We start from the raw sequence: 25,414 nt of genomic DNA on the forward strand, positions 1-25,414 counted from the left end.
GAACCATAAAGGGAATAGAAGAGAAGGACTAACTATGAGGAACCTGATGATATTAAACTGTATTCCTGCACGGGAAGAAGCTATTGATAACTTATATGAACTTTCTCATTTATAAGAGTGGTTAGAAGGAGCATATATAGATAGGACATAGGAAGGAGTGGAATATAATGGTATGATGTGGAAAAGAGATGGAGTCAATGGGCGATGGGGGAAAGTAATGGAAGGAAGGAAAAGGAGATGAAGAAGAAGCTGAGAGATTTCACATAAGAGTCAAAAAAAAGCTTTTTCAATGGAGGGGAGGGGGGAAGGCAAGGGGGAATGAGTGAGCCTTCATTCTCATTGGAAATAGCTCAGGGAGGAAATGGCATACACACTTAATAGGGTGAGGAAATCTGTCTTGCCCTGGAGAAGGATGGGAGGAAAGGGACAGGATGAGGGGAAATGGCGGGGAGGGAAGGGGGGAAGAGGTGACAGAAGAGAGGAAAGATCAAGGGAAAGGGTAATCAGATGCAACATGCTTTTGGACAGGGCCAGGATGAAAGGAGAGGAAGAATAAAATAAATGAGAGTGGGGAGGAATAGAGTGGAGGTACAGCTAGTGATAGCAACTGTGGGGAAAATATAGAAGCAACTTTTCTGGTGGACTTATGATAAAGAAAGGAACTCACCCCAGAGACAGAGCCATTGAAATCTGAACACAGACTGAAGTACAATTTTTTTTTCTCTCTCTCTATTCTTGAGGTTTCCCCATCTTCTTGGGTGGGAGGGGGTTTATGTTTATTCTTATGTTTACACTTATAACATTCAATTTATATCAATGTATGGCATGGAAACAATGTAGAGACTGTCAGACAGCCATGGGGCGGGGAAGGGAGGAAGGGGGAAAATTGTAGAATTCAGAGCCTTGAAAAAAATGATGGGTATAATTTAAAATTGTATATAATTGGAAAACAAATAAAATGTTTAAAAATATATAAGCTGAGATCAGGGCAAGTTAACAAAGGAGCTGAATGATAACAGGTACACTATTCATAGCACATTTTTTCAAATGGCAATTTCAGGCACAAAGGCAAATCCAAACATTCACACAAGTATACATACACACACATACCACACACACACACACACACACACACACACACACACACACATATTAATATATCTTCCTACATATAAGTTTTGCTATTTTTTATTTAATGCTACAAAGCCTCCCTAGATCAAACAATAAAAATTTATTAAACCTTAAAGTCTGTCACAAAAGAAAGACAAAACCAAGATTGCTGGCCTCAAAGAATTCACATTTCTAAGAGAGAGAGAGACAGAGAGAGAGAGAGAGAGACAGAGATAGAGAGAGAGACAGAGAGAGAGAGAGAGAAATGCAAAAAATAAAAATAGCAAATAATTCCTCCAAAAACAAACATTATATATACACAATGTAAATGGAGGGTAACTTTAGAGTGAAATCACTAATGGTAAATATAATCAGGATCTGTCTTCCATAGAAAGCAAGATTTGAGCAGAAGATTTAAGGAAATCGGTAATCTAGGGGAAAAAGTGAAAAGAGAAAGTATTGCACACATTGGGGTTAACAAGCTATGGAGTTGGAAGATGGAGTGGCATGTAAAGTTAGGCATAATATTAAATCTATATATTGATTTAAATATTATCTCTTTGGGTTTTTTATTCTTTTATTTGGTATTTTATTTCCCCCCTGGTTACAGGCAAAAATATTTTTTTCTAAGTTACAACATTTACTTCCAAAACCTTGAGTTCCAAATTCTCTCCCTTCCTTCCACCGCAGTCCCCCTCATTGAGAAAACAACTTAATTGGTGTAGGTTAAAAGTGTCTGGCCATGAAAAACATTACTACATTAGCATATTGTAAAAGTAAACATAACCTGCCCCCCTATTTTAAAAAAGAGGAACCTGAAGAAAAATAAATTGAAAAATAAAAATTCATGTTCAGGGCAAGCTATGTGGTGCAGTCATTCCTGTCATCTGTAGGACCTGAGTTCAAATATAACCTAAGACATTTAATAATTGCCTAGCTGTGTGACCTTAGGCAAGTCACTTAACCCCATTACCTTAAATAAGTAAAAGAAAATATTTAAGTATGTTCAGTCTGTATTCAGACACCATCAGCTCTGTTTCTGGGATGGATAGCATTCTTTATCATAAGTTCTTCAAAATTCTCTTGGGTCAGAGTACTTCTGAGAAAAGGTAGGTCATTCACAGCTGGTCATCCAGCAATATTACTGTTACTTTATACAAGATACTTTTCCCATTTCATCTGCTCATGTAAATTTTTTTCCTGAGAGCATCCTGTTCATCATTTCCCATAACAGAGTAGTAATTCATCTCACTCACACACCACAATATATTCACTCATTCCCCAATTGCTGGGCATCCCCTCAATCCACAGATCCCTACCACCAAAAGAGCTGCTATAAATATATAGATTTATTTATTTATAAATATATAAATTTATATTTGTGTGTGTGTGTATGTGTATGAATAGATTCTTTTCTTCTTGTATTTCACCTCTTCTGGAATATGGACCTAGCAGTGGTACAGCTAGGCCAAAGGATAAACATGGTTTTTATATATAGTCCTTTGGGCATAATTTTAAATTGTTCTACATAATTGTTGAATTATTTCACATTTCCTCCAACAGTGCATCAATGTCTCAATTTCCCTACATCCCTTCCAACATTTATCATTTTCAAATTCTGTCCTATAGGTTTTAGGTAGTACCTCAGAATTGTTCCAATCTACATTTTTCCCATCAATACTGAGGTAGTATATTTTTAAAATATTTTAAAACATTGTATTGATAATCTCATCTGAAAACTGTCCATATCTTTTGATCATCCATCAATTGGGGAATGGCTCTTATTTTTTGCTTTCCAATTATATAATGGTGTTAAAGATATTAATCAACACTGTTTGGTTAATGAATGCTTCATATATGCTTGCTGATTGATCAGTATTGGCAGCTAGGTGATACTATAATTCACAGAGGACAGTCCTGACTACAAATCCTGTTTCAGATACCTAACTAGTAAGGGTAAACCACCTTCTTTTGTACTTTTTATCATTAACTTCCTTGATATTCTTATCAATGGTTCTTATTTTTATAAACTTGCCTCAGTTCTCTATGTTTGAGAAATGAGGTCTTTATCATAGAAACTTGTTTTAATATTTTTTTCCTCCATATGCCATTGCTAACTTCATTTCCCCCCAACCTATTACCCCCACCTCCATTTATTCTATTCTCTCTCTTCTTTTACCCTGTCCCTCGTTGAAAGTGTTTTGATAGGATTATGCTCTCCCATGATTTTCCCTCCATTCTATCACCCATACCCCCCTGTTCCCTTTATCCTATCCTTTTCCTCTCCTATTTTCCTCTAGCTAAGATAGATTTCTGTACCCAATTGAATGTGCATGTTATTTCCTATTTCAGTAAATTCTGATGAGAGTTAAGGTCACTCACTCCCCCCTTCCATTCCACTGCAAAAATTTTTTCTTGCCTCTTTTATGTGAAATAATTTTCATTCTATCTCTCCTTTCCCTTTCTCCCAGTACATTCCTTTCTTCTCCATTAATTCCAATCTTTTTAAATTCAGTATATCTGCATATTCATATTTCTCCTGTCCCTTGTCCATATATACTCCTTCTAACTGCCCTAATAAATGCATTATCAGTATCCTCTTTCCATGCAAGGATACATGCTGTTCAGCATCATTAAATCCCTCATGATTTTCCCTTCCTATCTACCCTCTCTCTCTATGCTTCAGCTGAGTACTTGAAGATCAAACTTTCTGTTCAGCTCTGGTCATTTCACAAGGAACATTTGAAATTCCCCCAATTTCATTGAATTATATCTTTTCTCCTGAAAGAGGATGCTCAGTTTTGCTGAGTAGTTGATTCTCAGTTGTAATCCAAGTTCTTTTGCCTTCAAAAATATCATATTCCAAATCCTACAAGCCTTAATGCAGACATTGCTAAATTCTGTCTTATCCTAACTGTAGCTCCATGATGTTTTGATTGTTTCTTTCTGGCTGCTTATAATATTTTCTTTTTGATTTGAGACTATAATATTCCTGGCAGTTTTCATTTGGGGATCACTTTCAGGAGGTGATTGATGGATTCTTTAAATTTATATTTTACCCTCTACTTCTAGCATACCAGGGCAATTTTACTGGATAATTTCTTGAAAAATGAAGCTTAGGCTCTTTTTTGATCTGACTTTTAAGTAGTTCGATAATTTTAAAATGACTTCTCCTGGATCTGTTTTCCAATCAGTTGTTTTTCCAATGAGATATTTCCTATTTTCTTCTACTTTTGCATTTTTCAAAATTTTTTCTTGATTTCTCACAGAGTCTTCATCTTCCCTTAGCTACAATCTAATATAATATAAGGAATTATTTTCTTCAGAGAGCTTTTGTACCTCCTTTTCCATTTGTCCAAATCTGATTTTTAAGCCATTCTTCTCATTGGTCTTTTGGTCTATTTTTTCCATTTGACCAAAACTAGTTTTTAATATATTTTCTGCAGTATTTTTTATATCTCATTCACCAAGCTGACTCAGTTTTCATGATTTTCCTGCATCATTTTCATTTCTCTTCCCAATTTTTCCTCTACCTCTCTTACTTTATTTTCAAAATCTTTTTGAGCTCTTCCCTAGCCTTTCACTGCAGAAGTTTTGACTTTGTTATCTTCAGAGTTTATTTTGATCCTCTGTAGAACCAAAGAAATTGTCTATGGTCAGATATTTTTTTCTTCTGTTGTTTTCTCATTTCCCCAGCCTATGGTTTGATTTTTATCTCTTTGTTAATGTGGGGTCCAAGGTGGAGGATGCACTATCCCTAGCTTTTAAGGGTTTTTGAAGCTGTTTTCAGAGATTACCCCCCCCCCCCCCAGGGACCTACAAATGCTCAATTCCTCCAAAGTCTTAGGAGAGGTTCTGACTGCTCTCCTGGTCCATGCTCTGGTCTTATGGTGACCACAGGTACTCCCCTCTGCCCTGGAACCATGATGCAGGGTCCCAGCTCTGCTGTGGGTAATGAGTTCTGTTGTGGTTCTGCTCTTTTTCCTAAGACATGGGGTGAAGACTGTGACCTGGATCTCAGTATGAGCGAAACTGCAGAGTCCTTCCTCAGGTACAGCAAAAAATGTCCTGTGACCCCTCTTATCATTGATGAGCTAAGCACTCTGGAAGCAGTTGCTGGGTGGCTCCCCAAGTCTGTTCTTGGTCCCCTGGGGTTGGGTCTATGTTAAGGCTTTCTCTGAACTTAGTTGTCCTTCCAAGTTGTTTTTGATAATCCCTGGACTGAGAGATCTGGAAACCACCACTGCTGTCGTGGGCCCAGATGCATCCAGGGACCCAGTCTGTTCCTGGATGGCTTGAGCCAGTTTGCTCTGGTATAACCCTATCTGCACTATGGGCCCTTTCCAACCTCTATGTATCAGACCCTTCCTGCAGATTTTCCAAGTTGTCTTGGACTGGAAAATTATTTCGCTCAGTCTTTTTGTGGATTCCGTCACTCTAGAATTTGGTTAGAAAAATTATTTATAGGTATTTGGAGTGTTTGGGGAAGAGTTCAGGAGAGTCCCTGGCTTTACTCTATCATCTTGGTTCCTCCCCCCCACCATGATTGAGGATTTAATTCATTTTGTTATTATTTTATATGACATTTCTTTTTTCCTTAGTCATATTGAAAATGTTAAGAAACATCAATGATTCTAAAATTTTATTTTGCATCTTGCTATTTTGATTATGTTATTTCTCTTGACTTTATTCATTCTTTGAGATTTTATAATAGCAACCTTAAAAATAACAATGGATAGATTTATACACAACTTAAAGTTTGGAAAGTGTGTTACAAATATTAGGTAGGTGCTACTATCCCCATTTTACAATGGAAAACTGAGACAGGTTGAATGACTTGTCCAGGGTAATACAGATAGTAAAAGTCTGAGGAATTGTTTAAACTCTTCTTCCTTAATTCTATGTCCACTGTACCATGTACCTTTCTATATTCAACATAAACAATTTACAGATAGACACTTTTTCTGTTTCCTCTATTATCATAGAATAATAATAAAAATAGCAGGTAGTCCTGTTTCACCTTTCTATACTCCACTGGTTTTCCATTTAAATAATGTTAGACAATGTTAATAATATCTTTAATTCCTATGTTTTTAAATGTTTTTTAATATTCAGCATCTATTATTATTTTCTTATTTTGGGAAATTTTAAAGGTATGCTAATTTTAATTTAGTGGTATAATAGACGTGCATGTAACTTGGCAGTAGTGAATCACTTATAAATCACTGTCTTTCTATGCTGAGTCTTGTCATAAAATCTGAATCATCAGCATGTTGGTCATCTTGATTCCAATTTTCTGATATAGTTCTTTTTTATTGATATTTTATTTTTACAAATACATATCATGAAAGTTTTTCAACATTCATATACATATGTATATTTTTAAGTTACAAAATTATCTTCCTCCCTCACTTCCCAAATCCCTCCCCTCAATGATGAACATTCAGTTTAACATTGTATATATATATTTGTGATAAACATGTTTACAGATTAGTCATTTTGGGTATGAGGAATTAGGATTAAGGGAAAGAGATACATAAGAGATATTTTTTATAAAGAGTCCAATCAGATTCTTCAGGGTTTTTTATTTTGTTTTATTTTGTTTTGTTTCATTTTTCTTCCTCTGGATGGGAATCACATTTGTTCATAGTTGGTCTAATACAGCTGTCCTAGCTCTCTGATCTACTGAGAGGAGCTGCTTCCATCAAGATTGATCATTTCACAATGTTGTTGCAGATATGCACATTGTTTTCTTGGTTCTACTCCCTTTGCTCAGCATCAGATCCTGTAACTCTTTCTGTGCTTTTCTAGAGTCTGACCCTTTATGAATTCTTATAGAACAATAATATTCCAAAGTATTTATGTATCATAACTTGTTTAGCCATTCCCTAATTCATAGACATCCCCTCAATTTCCAGTTTTTGACCACCAGAGAAGAAGCTGCTATAAAAATATTTTGAAATGTGAGATTTTTTCTATTTTTTTATGATTTCTTATCCTATAATTGGAATCTCTGGGTCAAAGGGAATGCAGAATGTATCATTTTACAACTCAACCAGAAATTCATTAATGTACCAAACCTCCCACAATCTCTCCAGCATTGATCATTTTCCTTTTTTTTTCTTATATTAGCAATCTTGTATGTGTGAGGTCAGATACCTCATAGTAGTTTTAATTTGTATTTCTCTAATCAATAATGATTTGTAGCATTTTACATATGTATATATATATATATATATCTGTAATTTCTTTATTTGAAAACTTTCTATTTAAATCTTCTGAACATTCATCAATTGGGAATGACTCATAACCATATAATTATTATACAATTCTCTATTAGTTGTGAATATTGTTTCCCAGCTTTTTGCTTTCCTTCTGATTTTGGCAGCATTAATTTTATCAGTGCAAAACAATTTTAATTTAATTTAGTCAAAATCATTCATTTTGTAATTTATAATGTACTCTATTTCTTGTTTGGTCATAAATTTTTCCCCTTTCCATAGAGTTGATAGATAGAGTACTTCTTGTTCTATTAATTTATTTATGGTGTTGCCCTTTGTGTCTAAATCCTGTATCTATTTTGACCTTATTTTGAATATAGGGTGTGAGATGTGGGTCTGTGCCTAGTTTTTGCTATACTATTTTATGGTTTTTCTGAAAATTTTGGTCAAATAGTGAGTTCTTATCCCAGAAGTTAATGTCTTTGGGTTTGTAAAACAGTAAATTACTATAGTCATTTACTACTGTTTCTTTTGACCCTATCCTCATCCACTGATCCATTGCTCTATTTCTTAACCAGTACCAGGCAGTTTTGATGACGGCCATTTTATAGGATATTTTAGATCTGGTAGAGCTAGGCCATCTTCCTTTACATTATCTTCATAAATTCCCTTGCTATTCTTGATCTTTTGTTGCTCCAGATCAGTTTTGTTACTATTTTTCTAGTTCAGTAAAGTAGTTATTTGGTAGTTTGATTGGTATGCCACTGAATAAGTAATTTAATTTGGTTAGAGTAGTCATTTTTATTATATTAGCTCAACCTAACCATAAGCAATTGAAATTTTCCCAATTATTTAGATCTTACTTACTTGGGTGAGAAATGCTTTATTATTGTGTTCACACAGTTTCTGGGTTTGTCTTGGGAGGTAGATTTCCAAGTATTCAATGTTGTCTATAATTACTTTAAATGGAATTTCTCTTTCCTCTTTCTATCTCTTGCTCTTGAGCTTTGTGGTATATATATATATATATATATATATATATATATATATATACACATATATGATAAATGTTGATGATTTGTGTGGGTTTATTTTATATACTGTTATTTTGCTAAATTTATTAATAGTTTCAAGGAGTTTTTAAGATGATTTTCTTGGGTTCCCTAAGTATATCATCATATTATCTGCAAAGAGTGAAAGTTTTGCCTCCTCATTGCCAATATGATTCCTTCCATTTCTTTTTCTTCCCTTATTACTAAAGTTAGAATTTTTAAAACTCTATTGAATAGTAATGATGATATTGGGCATCTTGTTTCACCCCTAATTTTATTGGAAATGCTTCAAGTTTATCCCCATTACATAAAATATTTGTTGATGGTTTTAGATAGATACTATTTATTATTTTAAGGAAAATTCCATGTATTCTTAAACTTTCTAGGGTTTTTTTATAGGAGTAGTTGTTGTATTTTATCAAAGGAGTTTTCAGAACCTCTTGAGGTAATCATACAATTTTTGTTGGTTTTGCTATTAATATGTTCAATTAAGTTGAGTGTTTTTCTAATATTGAGCCATCCCTGACTACTAAATCCTACCTGATCATGGTGTATTATCCTAATAATAATAATAACTTGTAGTCTCCTTGCTAAAATTTTATTTAAATTTATTTATTTAAATATTCATTGGGGGATTGGTCTATAATATTTTTTGTCTGTTTTGATTCTTGGTTTAAGGGGTAAGCACCATGTTGGTGTCATAAAAGGAATTTAGCAGAACTCCTATTTTTTAAATAGTTTAATGTAGAATAGGAATTAATTGTTACTTAAATGTTTGGTAGAGTTTACTTGTAAATCCATCTGGACTGAAAATTTTTTCTTAGGGAGTTTATTGATAGTTCCTTCAATTTCTCTTTCTGAAATTTAAGTATTTTATTTCCTCTTCTGTTAATCTGGGCAGTTTATATTTTTATAAATATTCATCCATTTCACTCAGATTACCCAATTTATTAGCATACAGTTTGGTGAAGTAGCTCTTAATTATCTCTTTAATTTTCTTCTCATTGCTAGTTAGTTCATCCTTTTCATTTATGATAATGGTAATTTGGTTAAATTCTTTCTTTTTTAAAAACAGATTAACACAAAGGGTTATCTCTTTTAATGGATTTTACATAAAACCAACCTGGAGTTTTATTTATTGGATCAATAGTTTTCTTGCCTTCAAATTTATTTAATCTCTCCCTTGATTTTTCAAACTTTCTAATTTGGTATTTAATTGAGGATCTTTGATTTGTTCTTTTTCTAGCTTTTTTAGTTGCGTAACCAATTCATTGATCTCCTCTTTCTCTATTTCATTTGTATAGGCATTTATGGATAGAAAGTTTCCCTTCAAAGCTACCTTGGCTACATCCCATAAATTTTAGTATGATGTCTCATTAGTATCGTTTTCTTGGATATAATTATTGATTATTTCTATTATTTGTTGTTTGATCCACCCAGAATTTTAAAAAAAAAGTTATTTAGTTTACAATTAGTTTTTTATTTCTTTCCATGACCCTGTATTACATGTAATTTTTATTGCAGCATGGTCTGAGAAGTGTGTATCTATTATTTTTGCTTTTCTGCATTTGATAATAAGGTTTTTATGCCATAGTATATGGTCAATTTTGGTATGGGTGCCATGTACTACCAAGAAAAAGGTATATTTTATTCTATCCCCATTAAGTTTTCTCCATAGGTCTATCATATTTAAGTATTCTAAGATTTCATTCACTTTCTTAACTTTCTTCTTGTTTATTTTGTGGTTAGACTTATCTAATTCCGAAAGAGGGAGGTTGAGATCCTCCATTATTAAAGTTTTCCTGTATATGACTCCTTGTAATTCACTCAGTTTTTCTCTAGGAATTTGGATGCTATGCCCCTAGGTGCATACATGTTTAGTAATGATATAGCTTCATTATCAATGATGCCTTTTAAAAAGATGTAGTTTCCTTTTAAAAATGATGTAGTTTCCTTCCTTATCCCTTCTAATGAGATAATTTTTTGTTTTTACTGTATCTGAGATAAGGATCACTACCCCTGATTTTTTTTAACTTCAGCTGAAGCATAATATATTTTGCTCCATCCTTTTATGTTTACCCTGTGTGTATCTATCCTTCAAATGTGTTTCTTGTAAACAACATATTGTTGGATTCTGGCTTTTAATCCATTCTGCTATCTGCTTCCATTTTATGGGACAGTTCATTCCCTTTACATTTACAGTTAAGATTACTAATTCTATATCTCCCTCCATGCTATCTTTCTCCATTTATATTTTTTTCTCTCCTTTCCTCTTATTCCTCCTCACTAAAGTTTTACTCTCTATCTCCTTTAACTTTTCTTTTAAAATATAACATTGTTTATTAAGATAGATTTTTAAACCCAAGTGGGAATGTATTTTATTCCCTCTCTGGGCCAAATCTATTGAATAGAATTTACTTGGGGTTCCCACCCTCCCTTCTTTCCCTCTAAAATTATAAATCTTTGTGCCTCTTCACTTGGTAGTATTTATCACTCAAGTACTATTAATCAGGTATCATCAATCAGAGTTTGACTATTGATTGCTTGATAAATTCCAAGTGCTATCAAAATACCAACACAGATTGGTTACTTGATTGCTTGATTGCTTGATTGCTTGATTGTTTGATAAACAGCACTATCTCAAAGTCACTAAGTACTCCCCCTCTTCTGTCTCATTAGAAGTACACTTTTCATGAGTCTTGGATTGCATTAAATAATAATCATATTTTTATCTTATCCCCTTTTCAAGTACCATCCAAGGACACATAATCCTCATGAGCCAAAGTATCATTCAAAGTCAAATCATTTCATGAACTATTTGCAACCCTTCTCCAAGCCTATTTTCTCCCACACTTTACTCCCCCCCCATATTTAACCCTTTGTTAAATAAAGTAAGGATTAAGTCCAACCCTGATTTAATTAACTATAGGAATCTCAAAGGGCTCTAAGTACTGGGAGACTCTGATGGTCTCACTTGAGAATTTTACAAATGATTGTAAGTTATGTGAGACACTGACTCAGGACTGCCCAGTTTATGACGCTCTCTTCAGAGAAAGTGTTAAGCTTTGTCAACACAGCAGAATTAAAATGGGTCAAAGGATACTGAGACACTTAAATTTTTGTCTTAAACATAGTGATGTCATCTTGGAACTCTTAGATGGCAAGACAAGAAGCAACTACACCCATATCCTCTAAATCCAATCTCTTCGATTACATTCAACCCTTTAATTATCCTAAGAGAAGTAAAATTCTCCTGTAAAATTAGAAATATTATATATCTTCCCTTTTTGGGTTGTATAAAATTTGATGGTCTTGACTATCATTTGTTTTGTTTTGTTTTGTTTTTCCTTCCCCTTTTCATTTAACTTGTTATGCATCTCTTGAGTTGTGTATTTGGTGATTGGATTCTCTGTTCAGTTCTGGTCTCAGTGTCAGGAAATTCTGTAAGTCCTCTAATTCATTGAACACCCATCTTTTCTCTTGAGAGTATATGTTGAATTTTACAGCAATTTTGTAGTAAATTCTTGGTTGTAATCCCAGGTCCTTTGACCTAGGATTTGATAAAAATTTGACAAATTTATGCTATTTATGGTATATCATGTCCTCTAGTCTTTTAATGTTGAGACTGATAGGTCCTGTGTGAGTCTGAATGTGTTTCCTTTCCTATTTAAATTGTTTCACTTTTTCACAATGGGTTTGCTGCCAGAACACAGGTGTTATGAAAACTATCAATAAACCTCCACAAAAATAGGCAAGGAAAAGACTCACATTATATTGTCGTCATTGGACACATAGACTCTGACAAGTCCACTACTACTGGCCACCTCATTTACAAATGTGGTGAACTAGATAAGAGAACCATTGAGAAGTTTGAGAAGGAGGCTGCTGATATGGGAAAGGGCACCTTCAAATATGCCTGGGTCTTGGATAAGCTGAAGGCTGAATGTGAGCGTGGTATTACTAATGATATCTCCCTGTGGAAATTTGAGAATGGCAAGTATTATGTGACTATTATTGATGCTCCAGGACACAGAGACTTTATCAAGAACACAATTGCAGGTACATCTTAGGCTGACTGTGCTATCCTGATTGTTGCTGCTGGGGTTGGTGAATTTGAAGCTGGTATCTCAAAGAATGGGCAGACCCATGAGCAGGCCCTTCTGGCCTACACACTAGATATAAAACAACTGATTGTTGGTGTAAACAAAATGGATTCCACTGAACCTATAGACAGAAGAGATATGAGGAAATTGTCAAGGAAATCAGGACCTGTTTTAAGAAAATTGGCTACAGGGGCAGCTAGGTGGTACAGTGGATAGAGCACCAGCCCTAGAGTCAGTAATACCTGAGTTCAAAACCAGCCTCAGACACTTAATAATTACCTAGCTTTGTGGGCTTGGGCAAGCCACTTAACCCCACTTGCCTTGCAAAAACCCTTAAAAAAAATTGGCTACAACCCTGACACAGTTGCTTTTGTGCCAATTTCAGGTTAGAATGGTGATAATATGCTGGAACCAAGCTCTAATATGCCTTGGTTCAGGGATGAAAAGTCACTTGTAAGGATGGCAATGCTAATGGAACTACACTGCTTGAAGCCTTGGATTGCATCCTGCCTCCAACTCATCCAGTTGACAACCCCCTTCATCTACCCCTCCAAGATGTATACAAGATTGGCGGTATTGGTTGAGTGGAAACTAGTGTTCTAAAACCAGGAATGGTGGTCACCTTTGCCCCAGTCAATGTTGAAATACAGCATGAAGCTTTATCCCCTGCCTGGGGATAACATTGGTTTCAATGTCAGGAATATGTCTGTCAAAGATGTACACCATGGTAATGTGGCTGGTGGTAAAAAGAATGACCCACCTATGGAAGCTGCTGACTTCACTGCACAGGTCATTATCCTGAGCCATCCAGGCCAAATCAGTGCTGGCTACGCATCTGTTCTGGATTGTTACACTGCTCACATTGCTTGCAAGTTTGCTGAACTGAAGTAGAAGTTTGATCATCATTCTGGTAAGAAGCTGGAAGATGACCCTAAATTCCTGAAATCTAATGATGCTGCCATCGTTGACATGGTTCTAGGCAAACCTATATGTGTGGAGAGCTTCTCTGATTATCTTCCTCTGGGTTGTTTTGCCATCTGTGATATGAGGCAGACTGCTGCAGTTGGTGTCATCAAGGCAGTTGACAAGAAGGCTGCTGGAGCTGGCAAGGTAACAAAATCTGCCCAGAAGGCCCAGAAGGCTAAATGGATATTCTGTACAACACCTGCCACCACAGTCTTTATCAATGGTGGAAGAACAGTCTCAGAACTGTTTGTCTCAATTGGTCATTTAAGTTTAATAGTAAAAAGAAGACTGATTAATGATTACAATGCATCATAAAAGCTTGAGGAAGAAAGGAATGCTTTTGCAGACCATTTGTTTCATGGCAGTTTTAAGTTATTAGTTTTTAAAATCAGTATTTTTTAAGTGGAAACAACTTGACCAAAAATCTGTCACATAATTTTGAGACCATTAGAACAGTTTAATGCAAAAAAAAAATGTTTCCTTTTTTCTACTTGCAGTAATTTCTCCTTTATTTGAGAATTTTGGAATTTGTCTATAACAGCACTTGGAGTTTTTATCCCGGAGTCTCTTTCTGCAAGGGTTCTGTGTATTCTTTCAATGGTTATATTGTCTTCTTGTTCTAGCAGATTTGGACAGTTTCCCCCCTGCCAAATTTCCTGCATGATGTTTCTAGGTTCTTTGTTTTCCATCTAGGCTTTCTAGTAGATCTATGATTCATAGATTATCTCTCCTGGATTTATTATCCAGGTTACTTGTTTTTCCTGAAAGGTACTTTAAGTTTTCTTCAATTTTTTTCAACCTTTTTATCTTGTTTGATGGAATCTTGTAATCTTGTAGATTCTTTGGTTTCTCTTTGTTCAATTCTAATTTTTAGGGTTTTGTTTTCTTCAATTACCTTTTGTGTTTCCTTTTTAAAGGTGATGAATTCTCTGGTCAATGTTTCATAATTTTCCTGCATGATTCTGATTTCTTTTTCATATTTTTCTTCTTCCCCTCTTTGTTTTTTAAATTGTTTTTAAGCTCTTCTATGAGTTTTTGAATTTTAGTCCTATTCATAGACTCTTTTGAGACATCCCCTGTGATTTTTCACTGATTTCTTCTCATGACATGGCAATTATATCATCTTTATCTGTAAAGTAGTTTTCCAATAGGGGTGACTAGGTGGCATAGTGGATAAAGCACCGGCCTTGGAATCAGAAGTACCTGTGTTCAAATCCAGTCTCAGACACTTGATAATTACCTAGCTGTGTGGCCTTGGGCAAGCCACTTAACTCCATTTGCCTTGTAAAAACCTAAAAAAGTAGTTTTCTATAGTGATAACTCTTAGTTTTTTTATTCATCTTTGTTGTTTTAACTCTACTCCTGGGGTATAGGGAATATAGATCCTAGCTTTTTTATGCTGGACTGGGATCTTATCCCTGGTTTGTTGTTGGCCTTTGCAGTTGTATGCAGTCCAGGCCGTAACCTTGCAGAGATTCATTTCCTGCTCTGTGTCCAGGTTCTGTCTTAGCAGTGGTTTGCTCCCAACCCAGCTCTGTCTTTTGCCCTGTGTTCCCAGGGTTCAGATTTTGTTTGGCATTGGGACCCTCCCTGTTGGCTTTCTAACTAGCTGCTGCGTCCTCTGCTGTTGTCAAGCAGTTGGAATCTGGACTGCACTGTGGCTAAAAGTCTTCCCACTGGCTTTCCCACTCTCCCACCTCCTGGGCTTTACTTGCCCTTTTCCCTCCAAAGAAACAAATCTTCCTGAAGATCCTCCATGATGTTTACCTTTGAAAACTTTGGATTTTCTCTTTTTCATGGTGGCATCTGTTGCCTGAATGTTAGTGCAGAGGTTTCATTTATCTTTGGTAGGGAAAAGTTCTGGGAGCATGTTGGCTTCATGGTGCTATATTGGCTCCAACCTGACAAAGACAGTTCAAGAAAGATGAATTTTATATATGTTAATAGAAGTGTCAGTTTTCTTTTATAAAAATATTATTTATTTATTTTAGCGTGATTCCTTTTTAAGTTTTGAGTTCCAAATTCTCTTCCTTGTTTTCCTTCTCTACCTTCACTTGCTGAGAATGTAAGCAATATATCAATTATATATATGAAATCATGAAAAACATAGCCATATTAGTCATATTTCAAAAAAGCAAGAAAAATGGAAAAAGAAAGAAAATTATACTTCAATTTCTGAGAGTTCATCAGTTCTCTCTAAAGATGGATAACATTTTTTTCATCATGAGTGCTTTGGAATTGTTTTGGATCATTTTACTGAGCAGAGGAGCCAAGCCTCCAATAGTTGACCATCATTACAAAATTGCTATTACTGTGTACTATAATCTCCTGGATCTGTTCATTTCATTTTGCATCTGTCCACAAAGTTTTTAGTATGGTTTTCTGAAACTAAGACCCTGGTCATTTATTATAGCACAATAGAATTCCTTTACAATTATATGACACAATTTGTTCTGTCATTCCACTATTAATGAGTGTCCCTTTAATTTCCAATTTTTTGCCACCACAGAAACAGCTGCTATAAATAAACAATTTTGTATGTAAGACTGATTTTTTCTTTTTTTCTTTGATCTCTTTGGGGTTGCTAGTAGCAATATTGCTGAATCAATTCCTCATTCCCTCCAGCATTTGTCATTCCTGATAGAGATGAGGTAGAATCTCAGAGCTGTTTTAATTTGGTTTTCTGTAATCAATAGTGATTTAGAACATTTTTATATGATTATGGCTAATTTTTGATTTCTTCTTCCGAAAACTATTTGATTATGTGGTCTGATATTTTATTTAGGGGAATCGCTCTTATTTTTATAAATTTGACCTCATTCCATTCTCAGTATATAGTTGAGAATTGAAATCTTTATCAGAGAAACACTAAAATTTTTTTTAAATTTTATTACATTATCTATGGTACTTTTTTAGCAAAATGTAGTTTTCATGATTATCTCTTTTAATTAGGTCTATTTTTGCTTTTGTTGTGTTGAAGCACATAGATTCTATTCCAGTCCTTTATTTTAAGTCTGTGTTTTTGTTTTAATTGAGTCTCTTGCAAACAACATACTGTTGGATTCTGGGTTCTAATCCAATCTGTTATATGCTTCTGTTTAATGAGTGAGCTCATGTCATTTATATTCACAGTTATGATTACTGTGTATTTTCTTCTATGACATTTTCTTCCATTTCTCCTGTCTTTCTCTCTTCACCTTCTCCCTTCTCAAAAGTCTAGTTTGCTTCTAACCACCAACTTCCTTGATCCACCTTACTTTTATCATCCCTCCTCTTTCTCTTAACTACTTTTTGCTCATATTTCCCTATATAGTAAATTATATTTCTATTCACAAGAGGGAGTACATATATTCTTCCTTCTTTAAATCCATTCTGATGAGGGTGAGGCTCCAGCATTGCCTGTCAGTCATTCAATTTTCACCTCTTATTTTATGTAAGAAAGTTTTCTCCATTCTAGTCTTCCATTCCCATTTCTTATAGTGCATCCATCTTTCTCATCCTTTTTTTTTTTTTTGGAACTCATTCCATTGTACTTGACTGAAACCCAAATTTAAACTGCCCTTAATAATGATAAAATTTTTAGGAGTTATATGTATCAGCTTCACATATAGGAATGTAAACATTTCAATTCTATCAAGTCCCTTATAATTACTCTTTAATAGCTTTAAATGTTTCTCTTGAGTCTTATAATCAAAGTTCAAATTTCCTCTTCAGCTTTGATCTTTTCAAGAGGAAGGCTTGAAACTCCTTTATTTCATTGAATGTCATTTTCACTCTGAGGGATTATATTTAGTTTTGCTGGGAAGGTTATTTTTGATTTAGAGCTTAACTTCTTTGTCTTCCAGAATATTTTATTCCCAGTCCTCTGTTTCTTTATGGTGGAAGCCACTAAATCTTGTGTAATCCTAACCCTTACTCCACAATAGTTGATCTGCTTCTTTTTGACTCTTTGAATTATTTTCTCTTTGATCAGGTTGCTCTAGAATTGGGTTATAGTGTTCCTGGGAGTTTTCATTTTGAGATCTCTTTCAGGAGATGATTGGTGAATTCTCTCAATTTCTACTCTCTGGATATAAAAGTTTTCCTTGAAAATTTCCTGAACTATTACATATATATATATATATATATATGTATATATATATATATATATATATATATATATATATATATTATACACACACACACACATATATGCACTCTTTGTTTTTCATGGTTTTTAGGTCATTCAGTAATTCTAACATTATCTCTCCCTAATCTATTTCCAGATCAATTATTTTTCCAATAGGATATTTCACAATTTATTCTATTGCTTTTTTTATTCTCTCAACTTGATTTTTTTGTTTCTTGGTGGCTCCTGAAGTCATTATCATTTACTTGCCTAATTTTATTTTTTTTGACAAGGCAATGGGGTTAAGTGACTTTCCCAAGGTCACACAGCTAGGTAATTTTTAAGTGTCTGAGGCTGGATTTGCACTTGGGTTCTCCTGCCTCCAGGACTGATGCTCTGTCCACTGCACCACCTAGATGCCCCCTAAATTTAATTTTTAAGGAATTTTGTTTTAAGGATATTTTGTACTTTTTTTTTTCCTATTTAGCCAGGTGTGGTTTTTTTGTTTCATTTTTTTAAGCAGTGTTTTTCTTCTGTGAAGTTTTACACCTCTCTTACCATTAGTCTAATTCTGTTTTTAAGGTGTTATTTTCTTCAGTGTTTTTGTGCTTTTTTAATGAAACAATTAGTTATCTTTCCATAATTTTCTTGCATCACTCTCTTTCCCTAATTTTTCTTTTACACTTTTATCTGTTGATTTAACTCTTTCAGGAATTCTTGCTTGTTTTGAATCTAATTAGCATTTTTTGTTTTGTTTGCAGCTGTTTCCACATTGATGTTTCCTTCTGAATTTATGCCTTTTCTTCCCTACCACCATAATAGCTTTTTATGATCAAATTTTTTGTCATTTTCCCAGATGATTTTTACTTTAAACATTATGTTAAATTTGGGCTCTGTTCATCTAGGGCTGGGAAGGTATTATCTGAAATTTCAGACTTTTTCATGTTTTCAAAGCTAGTTCTCAGGGTCTGAAAGATTTTGATACTTCCAAAATAATTTGATTCAGAGAGGTGTATGGTTGCAAATTTCCTGGTCTGTACCAAGATATGAGGAGTCATTTCACCTCAAATTTAAAAATTAATTCACCATATTCACATATTTTTGCATACTCAACATACTTAGAAGACATAATGAAAATTTAATTAATGAATTCTGATATTCATAATGTACAAAATAATTATATGTTTAGGAATTATGATGAAATTTGCCAAATGTAAATGGCTTGTAAACAGGTGAGAAAACTGGTTCATTATTGTATACAGATAAATATGTCCTAACTTAGCCTTTGACACTGCATTTAAGAACTAATCAATCAATGACATCTCATTGTCCCCTTCCTCCTTACTGCTCCAAAAAGCAAATAAGATTTCAAAGTGTCATATTAAATAATATGTAAAATTTTTGACACTCAGTGATGATGAGTGACAAAGAAATTATGATTTTATTTTTCTTATTCAAAATACCAACACTATATAAAACACCAAACAATTCATAATAAAAACTAATTATCAGACCCTGTGCTAAGAACTCTAGAATAATTATCTTGATTGATCTCTTCAAAAACTAGGTATTATTATTTTCCCTATTTTATAGATGAAGAAACTAATGCAAACAGAGGTTAGTTAGGTATCTTGCCTAGGATCACATAACTAATAAGTTTTGAAATTGGATTTGAACTCAAAATTTCTTTACTCTATTTCCACACTCTATACCTAGCTGCCCTAGGCAATCAAATTTGTGTTTACCAGAATATTTATTAATGACATTTTTAAAATTAGTGTTTATTTAAACTATCAATTTTTAGTCATCATTTGGTTCTTTTTTTATTGTTTATATTTCCTTGTTATTCCTTACTATTTTATTACATTATGGTCTTTAAAAGGGTTTCTTTTTCTAGAAATCTATCTGCTTTTCTTTATGAGTCCTAGATCATGATCAAAGATGATTAAATATGCATATTAACCTAAAAATTAATCATAATTACAAAGTTCCTATTTGGTATTCTTTTTTTCATATATTTATCAAAATTAGTTACTCTAATATACTGTTCAATTCTATAATTACATTTTTATTTACCTTACTGTTAGAGTTGTCAATTGTCAAAGAGAAAAATTAGACTCCTTTTTCTACTTCATTTAAACTTTTAGTTAAAATACTTAAATATTTAGCTCTCAAGTCATTTGCTGCAGATATGTTTTAAATTGCAACTGAGAGGCAACATGGCACAGTGTATAAGGAGCTGCCCTTAGAATCAGGAGGACCTGATTTCAAGTCCTGCTTGTAATGCTGTTGGATGACAGCACTTTTGAGCAACTCTCTAAAATCTTCAGTTGGAGAACAGTTGAAAATCTCAATTAGTAGAGGATCATATCTGGACAAACAAAAAAGACATTGTCTACATTTCCTTTAGTCATAATGGGGTTACCCACTTTGACTCTCGATAATATTTAAATTTTCACTCTCTTAAGTGAAATCATGAATACAACTCCTATTTTAGGTGATTAAGATGAACCACATTAAATTTTGTCCAGGCTTCAAACTTTAGATATGCATATATACCTAGATTTTAGGAGTGTCTCCTACAGGCAACATATTGTTAGTTTTTGCTTTCTAATCTATTCTGGAAGTTTAGTTTAGTTTATAGATAAATTTGATCCATTTACTCTTAAAACATAATGTTAAGTTTTGTGTTTGCTTAATAACATTTCACTCTAACACTTTTAAGTCAGTAGAGATTGCTTTGCTTATACCAATTCAACACTAATCTCTTTATATACATCTATATAATCATTTGGTTCAAGGAAAGAGAACTTAGAATAGTCCTAATAGAAAGTGACCATGGATGGATTTTTCTATGCTTTCCTTACCTTGTTCTTATGAAATTTTTATCTTGAACTGAAGTGTAAGTCTTTAAATTCCATGTTTAAAAGGTTCAATTTTTACTTATTAGAGAATTTGGAGTCACTGATGAACTTTTATTAGATATGATCAGACCAGTGGATAAGGTGGGAAATACAGTAATGTTTGAAGACTCTGGAGACTTGCAATTTGACACTGTACTCTCCTTATCTTTGACAATATCTGCCAAGGCTATCATTGATGACCCCGGCTCCAGGAATCTAGACAAATAGCTTGTATGATCTAAATCTTATTTCCATTTGGTCTAGGGGAGTAAAACTCTGGGATTTAGTGCCATTCACATTATTATTGTCTCTATTTTTCTACACAGATGAAAAAACCAACATAGATGTGAGGAATGAAGGGTATTGGTCTTCACAGGGTGTGGACGGGGGACCCCATTTGAAATCCATTACAAAGGGGGAATGGCCCCAGCCGTCACAAAACTGGGAGAGTTCTCCTAATCCCATTCCAAAAATGACAAACTAGATTAGAAGAAACTAGTCCTTAACTGGTCAAGAGTAACCTAGAGGCTTGATCTTCTCTTTTGCACATGCTCAAAGAGATCTATCTGTTCTTGCTCATTAGTATAATGAGCAGGGTGGGGAAATATATAGGAACCAATGTATCAATTAGATTTGTGACCCCAGTCTATGGTTGGCATGAAGGGGCAGGAAAAAAGTCTTTCAACATGTGTAAAAGAGCTTGTATGTTGGGATTTCCCCACGCTCTCTCCTGCCATGAGAGAGGTGTGTCATTTTGTTAAGATATCTTAATAAAAACCATTTTAATCACTCTGGACTAAGTATTCTCGAGCCATTTATAACAATAGAGAAGTCAAGAGTTTTGCCTGAGAAGATATAATTAGGGTTAGTTCTGCATACATTTTAGAATGGACTTTGAAAACCTGGATAGCACACAGAAGAAAATTAGAATAACAAAGAGTCTTGATTTTAGGTCTGAGGAATAGCTTAAGAAATTCAGAGTGTACAGCTTGGTAAAAAGAGGAATCAGAAGGTATATGAAAGTTTTCTTTTATTACTCTTTTTCCTCACTTTTCTCTCCTGTTTCTACACCCCTTATTGACAATTCAGATTAAAGTGATTTTCTAGTGATTCTCATTGCCCTAAACCTTTCCTCATATTTCTATAGATGTCTAATTGTGTCCCCCATTATGTGAGATAATTATCCTATTTTTCTCATTTCTCCACTATATCTCCCTCCTTTTTCCTTTTTATAGGATAAAAACATAACAAACCTACTTTCAGATGTCTCTCTCCTATTGACTCCCTCGACATTAGGGTTATATTTCCTTGTTATTCCTTACTATTTTATTACATTATGGTCTTTAAAAGGGTTTCTTTTTCTAGAAATCTATCTGCTTTTCTTTATGAGTCCTAGATAATGATCAAAGATGATTAAATATGCATATTAACCTAAAAAATTAATCATAGTAGGGTAAAGACTATAAAGTAGGTAAAGACTATAAAGTCCAATTGGATCTTTCACTAATATTTCTCTTTTTTAGTGTTTGTTTGTACTCTAATGTTTATGTTTCAAAGTTTATAATTGGCTCTGATTTTTTCATCAGGGAGACTTTAAAGTCCTTTATTTCATTAAACTTCCTTCCCCCCCACCCCACTGGAGGATACTGAAAAGATGATGAAATAGGTCAGAAGACTCCAGATTCTACAAATTTCCTCCCCCCACAAAAAAAAGATAGAAATTACCTCAGAGTGAATATAGAGTAACTGAAATGAACAAAAATCAGGGTAAAGCAGTAGTCTTCCTTTGCAACATAAGAGAACCTTAGGAAAAGGTTCTCATAGAATAAGATGGAAGAGAGGATTGATCTAACTCAACTGAAAGCATCTCCAGGCAGCAAAGGCAGAATCAACAAAGAGCAAGCCCTTGGGGCAGGTGGATTGAAAGGCAACCTCCTTTCCAGGAATTTTTATCTCTTAGACAAAGTAGGCCTCAAACAGCTTTGAAGGGAAGATTAAAACTCTTGCTGTTGTAGGCTCAGAGGTTCAGCTATGTTGCAGCTATGATGAGAAGAAGCTAACATATACCTGCTGAACACAGAAGCAAAGGGTAAGGATCACTCTGGCTGTGATCATTTGCAGGAGAGCAGTCTCTGATTTCAGTTCCAGGGCAGAGAGGAGAGCTGAAGTTTGTAGCCACTAGAGGAACTACAAGGGAGCAAAAACATTTGTGGGTCCAGTGTGGCTGGAGGCCCCTGCCATGGCTTAGAGATGAAGAGGAATGACCAAAGTTTGGTATTTAGACAAAACTCAGAAAATAACAGTAAAGAGGGCCTGAGACCTGGGGCAAGATTCCCCACACCTCAGGATTAGAACCTGATTATAATAACAAGCTGCTAAAAGTAAAATAAACAAAGGAGAAAGAAATCAACCACAGAGAGCAACAATGAGATTGAGAAGATATGAGTTTATATTTAAAAAAAAGATAATGAAGCAAAAAAAGTCACTTCTTTTTCATAGAGAAATGTTAAATCATCACAAGTTCAAAAAGAATTCCTAGAAGATTTTTTAAGACTTCAAAATCCAATAAGAAAGAGAAGAGGGGGAAAAATTGAAAAAAAAATTCAAGAAAATTATGTAAAGAAAATCAACCAACTGGAAAAAAGAGATTCAAAAACTTGAGGAAGAAAATAACTCCTTGATAACTAGAATTAGATGAAGAGAAGTTAATAATGTTACAAGACACCAAAAAATAATATGATAAAAGAATGAAGAAATTGAAGAGAATGCCAAACGTCTCATTAGAAAAACTAATGGGGGGCAGCTAGGCGGCACAGTGGATAAAGCACCAGCCCTGGAGTCAGGAGTACCTGAGTTCAAATCCAGTCTCATACACTTGAGAATTACCTAGCTGTGTGACCTTGGGCAAACCACTTAACCCCATCTGCCTTGCAAAAACCTAAACAAAAAACAAAACAAAAAAAGCTAATGATCTGAAGAATAGATCAAAGAGAAAGACTATAATAATTGTTGGACTACCTAAAAGTTACTATTAAATAAAAGAATCTTGACATAATTTGGCAAGAAATTATTAAGGAAAATTTCCCTGAAGTTCTGGAACAAGAAAATAAACCAGAAATATAGAAAAAATTTACCATTTACCATCTGAAAGAGATCCCAAGAGAAAAACTTACAGTAATGTCATAGCCAAGTTTTATAACTCCCAGGTTAAGAAGAAAATATTTCGAGTAAAAAGAAAAAATATTTTAAATCCTTTGTAGCAACAATCAGGATCACAAAAGAGCTAGCAACTCCTAGATCTTGGAACTCTATATTTTGAAGAGCAAAAGAGCTGGGGTTTTGACCAAGAGAGGAAAGTTAAGAATAATACTGAATGGGAAAAAAAATGGGCATTTAATATGTGAAAGCCTATCAAGTATCTGTGATTTAAAAAAACAAGAAAAGAAAAACAAACACCAGAACTTAATGGAAAAAATCAACATATAAGGTAACTATTAAAGATCAATTATAAAGGATTCAATAAGGTCAAATGTTGACTTTTTATATGTGAAAATGTTATAAGTACCCTTATTAGATAGTTTCAAAGAAAGACTTGGGCTGAACTGTGTATGATAGGTTAATTCTAAAAACTAAAACAGTAGGGAGATGTAAAAAGAAGAAATCTCATACAAATGAGATGTGAGGAAATTAAAAGGAAGAACTGATACAAAAGAAGCAAATCAGGGTGGAGGGTTGGTAGTGCTGGAAACTTGCTCTCAGTATTGGTTAAAGATGGAAAAACATATACATCTAGAATATATTTTAAACATCTAAAAGTTCTAAAGTCTTCTAAATTTAGGAGAAAATATGAACACAATGAGATAGGATAAGGGAGGGACCTTTAAAAGGGTGTCTAGATTGAGAATTAGTAGGGTGGGAGAGAGAGTGTAAGGGAGCGACTCAGAAATTGGTAAATTAAAAAATAGGATACAATGTAGTGCTTAATACTAAATTAGAGGCATGAGGAGGGATAGGGTAAGTAGATTGAGAAGAACAGTGAGGAAAAAGTAGGAAAGGCACAAATAATTATAATTTGAATGTCAATGGAATTAATTGACCTAGAAATTAAACATAATTTTGAAAATTGACAGTTATAGACAGATTAGGATTAGAGTAAAATTTATAATGTTTCATATGATGTTAAAAAAAGCAGGAGTAGCAAACACAATATGTTACAAAGTTAAAGCTAATAAGATAACCCTGGGAGAGCTGTTAAGTACAATGCCATTCAGATCCATGGTGGGAAGAATCACACGGTGGTGGTGGTTGGTGGGGAAATCATCTGTCCCGAGGTGGGGGGAGGAAACTCCAAAGCTAAGAACATCTAACAGAATCTGAAGGGATACGTTCACTTTTTAAAATTGCTCTTCTGTTTTTCCTTCCTATCCCATAGTTTTCTTTTTTTCCCATTAATCCTAGTACCTCATTCACAAAATGACTAATATTTAACATGGTAAACACAAAGGAGAGTGGTAGAAAAATGTCTAAGTGAATGCATAAGTGAATGAATATTGAAAAACTTTCATAATATGTAATTGGAAAAATAAAATTTTAAAGTTAAAATAGATTTAATTAAAAGAGATAAACTGGGAAACTGTACATCACAAATATTATTCCATATTTTAGACCACTTAAAATAATTATATATAGCATAAAATATCCGAGAGCATACCTAACAAAACAGACCCAGGAACTACATGAACATAATTATAAAATACTATACAAATAAATCAAAATTAAATGACTGGAAAAATATAAATTGTTCAGGATAGGCAAGCCAATATAGCAAAGATGACAATTTTACCTAACTTATCTATTCAATGTCATCCCAATTGAATTACTAAAAAAATTTAATGAGCTAGAAAAAATAACAATAATATTCATTTGGTCAAGAATTTCAAAGAAACTAATG

General features: G+C 33.9%; 1 pseudogene; it reads left to right on the plus strand.

The window, feature by feature from the left end:
- The first annotated feature begins 5,033 nt into the window (after nt 1-5,033).
- Nucleotides 5,034-13,767, plus strand: LOC141511944 (elongation factor 1-alpha 1 pseudogene; annotated as a pseudogene).
- Nucleotides 13,768-25,414: the final 11,647 nt, after the last annotated feature.

This window comes from Macrotis lagotis, chromosome 2 (genome assembly GCF_037893015.1).
Source record: "Macrotis lagotis isolate mMagLag1 chromosome 2, bilby.v1.9.chrom.fasta, whole genome shotgun sequence".
NCBI classification, from domain to species: Eukaryota; Metazoa; Chordata; class Mammalia; order Peramelemorphia; family Peramelidae; genus Macrotis; species Macrotis lagotis.